This window comes from Miscanthus floridulus, chromosome 11, assembly GCF_019320115.1.
Source record: "Miscanthus floridulus cultivar M001 chromosome 11, ASM1932011v1, whole genome shotgun sequence".
Lineage (NCBI taxonomy): Eukaryota > Viridiplantae > Streptophyta > Magnoliopsida > Poales > Poaceae > Miscanthus > Miscanthus floridulus.
In genome coordinates, this window is record NC_089590.1 from 10,487,897 (window position 1) to 10,490,835 (window position 2,939).

Sequence of the window (2,939 nt, forward strand, 5' to 3'; positions counted from 1 at the left end):
CTACTTGATATACATGAGTTATGTAATAGCTCTTCATTTAACATTTTTATTGATCATCTTAAGTTACAAAAATCTTGTCCACACATTCCACCACATGCATTATCACATGAACATGATGCTTATGACATGGTTTAGTAATTTGTTTAGGGCGTAACACCGAGGGTGTTACACGCACCAATAGGCCGGATGGCCTAATTGTTGGGCTAGCCAGCCCCACATGGGGCCCACATGGACTCATCCTCCTCTAGGTGATCTCTTGCTTTGTGCTTAAGTAAAATATCTACTTCTTTCGATGGAGAGTGGAGTTGGATGGTGTAGAGTGGAGATGGAGGTGGAAATGGAGGTGATGGTGGAGATGGAAGTGATGGATGGTGGTTGAGTGGGTCCCATATGTCCTATGGGTCCTAGTTGCATGTATTTCTACCATATACTCATGTATATATATACAATGCAAAAACATTTTATGATACTATAAAATATAAGAAGATGAATTGATGGTATTTTTAAATTTTTACGCCTCCACGGTAAATATTTCTTACAAGTTTTTACTGCTCCGTAAAAATTATTTACATGGGGCTTGAATTTTATAATGCCATGATGAGAATTTTTATTTTCTAATGCAGATTGTTGAAAAGTAAATATGCTAAGGCAAAATTATTAATGCACTATGAAAAAAGTAAATATGGATAACTACCGATTTTACCTCACAGGCGAGGGTTCGGGATTTTTAGTCCACCGAACCAAACTTCTCTAGTTTTACTCATTCCTTGGGTGCATTAGTCAGGTCCCAAAGATGGAGACCCTGATGGTTGCACTTGTTTCTCCTACCATTCCAAATTGGAGCATTGTTCCGGTCTTGGCTTGAAGGCGAATCACTCTTCCTTGCCATTGATATGGAATTTGATTTCTCCAGCTCCGACATCGATGTGTGCATTTGTAGTACTCAGGAAGGGTCTCCCAAGTATGAGGGGTGTCTTCATGTCTTCCTGCATATCAAGCACCATAAAATCCACTGGAACAAAGAACTTTCTTATTTTTACCAGAATATTCTCGGTGATTCCTGCAGGGTAGCGGACCGATTGGTCGGCTAGTTGCAGGCACATCGATGTTGGCCTAAGTGTTGAATAATTGAGCTTGCCAAAAACCTTTTTGGGCATAGCACTGACGCTTGCTCCAAGATCACATAGCGCATTCTCAAAGTTCTGGTTTCCAATCAAACATTTGATAGTGGGACATCCTGGATCCTTCTTCTTGACAAGTGATGTGTTCAGGATGGCGGCACTACACTCCTCTATTAACTTGATTACCTCAGTGGTTGTTAGTGGTGTTTTGTTGTTGAGAATGTCTTTGAGGTACTTCGCATAGGTAGGTACCTATATGGCATCTAGCAGAGCGACATTGATATATAACTTTTGAATTACCTCTATGAACTTACCAAACTGCTCATCTATTTTGGCTTTTCGATTTCTATGTGGAAATTTTAGGAAAGTGCTGTCATGAAAATCTTGCATCATCTCTTGTGCTTGTGGCTCAACTTCTTCAACTTCATCGTCCTTCTTCTCCTCTTGTACTACTGCCGATGTCTTACCTGCCCTTGTTGGATATGGCAGATCATGAGTAGACTTGCCACCTCTTGTGGTTATGGCGTTGGCCTTTTCAAGGTTAGTGGCAAAAGGCATAGCAGCGGCCAACTAAGATAATTGAGATTCTATCTTTTTATTATAGCTAAGTTGGTCTTTTATAGCAGAAGAAAATCTATCCATTTTAGTGTTTATGTTTTCTAGGACCTTGTCATTAAAAGCAAGCTTTTTAGAAATATTCTCGTTAATCCTGGCTTGTTCTAAGATCAAGTCTCTCAAGGATGGTTGTTTAGGATTAGAAGAATTATAGCAATTACCTGGGTACTTACCTAGGGAATTTGAGCGTTGTTGTTGTTGATTCCATCTTTGTCTCTATTGTTGTGGAGCAGAGTTGATGACGATGTTTGCATCCTCTTCATATTCAGGAAAATCAAGCCCCCAAATATTCTCCACATATGTTTTGGGAATTGTAAGCATCTTGTATAGATTGACGGTCTTTCTTGTAATTAGCTCACTATTCAAGCCAATTCAATAAGACATCCATCTTGGTTGACAGTGCACACACCTCTTCTGGTACTTCTTCGCTCTTCTTGCATGATTGGATGTTGTATTGAGACCAGCCTTGATTAGAGGTTATCTTTTCCATAAGAGTTTTAGCTTTACCAAGGGTGTGTGACATGAATGCTCCTCTAGCAGTAGTATCCAGTTGTTCATAAGCTTTTTGAGTTAATCCATGGTAAAAGCTTTGCATGAGCAACCAATCTTCCATTCCATGATGAGGACAATCTAAAATATATTCTTGAAAATGTTCCCATGCCTATGGAATGGTTTCTCCTTTCTGCTATTGGAAGTGGAAAATCTTTCCTCTTAAGGCATTGGTCTTGCCTATAGGGAAAAACTTTGCTAGGAAGGCCTTCGAACATCTTGCCCATGTATTAATGTTATCTTTGTTAGGTGTAGAACCACTGCTTCGCCATTTCCACTAGTGAGAATGGAAACAGGCAGAGTAGTATGATATCTTGAGCAACATCCTTGATAATGATTGTGCTGCTAATCTCTAGAAAATTCTAGAGATGAGCACTAGCATCTTCATGTGCCTTTCCGCTAAATGGGGTAGCTTGCATCACGTTGATGAGGCTTGGCTTGAGTTCAAACTCAAGGTTGTTGGTTTTGAGTGTTGGTCCTAGTGCGGATGTTCTCAGTGCTTGGAGCAAAGAACTCACACAGAGTCTTGTCAGCCATAGCTTCAGAAACTAGTGTTGAGCTTCATCTTGATTGATTTGATTCTGATTGGAAGTTATTGGTGAATCACAACCAATACTACAATACCCTATATAAGATATGAACAAAGACAAACAA

At 39.7% G+C, this 2,939-nt stretch overlaps 1 non-coding gene across 1 annotated transcript; it reads left to right on the forward strand.

Annotated features, from left to right (window-relative positions):
• Positions 1 to 2,348: 2,348 nt before the first annotated feature.
• On the forward strand, positions 2,349 to 2,455 carry LOC136494999 (small nucleolar RNA R71). The gene has a single exon (XR_010768792.1). It is a non-coding gene; the product is annotated as a small nucleolar RNA R71 (small nucleolar RNA).
• The last annotated feature ends 484 nt before the right edge of the window (positions 2,456 to 2,939 follow it).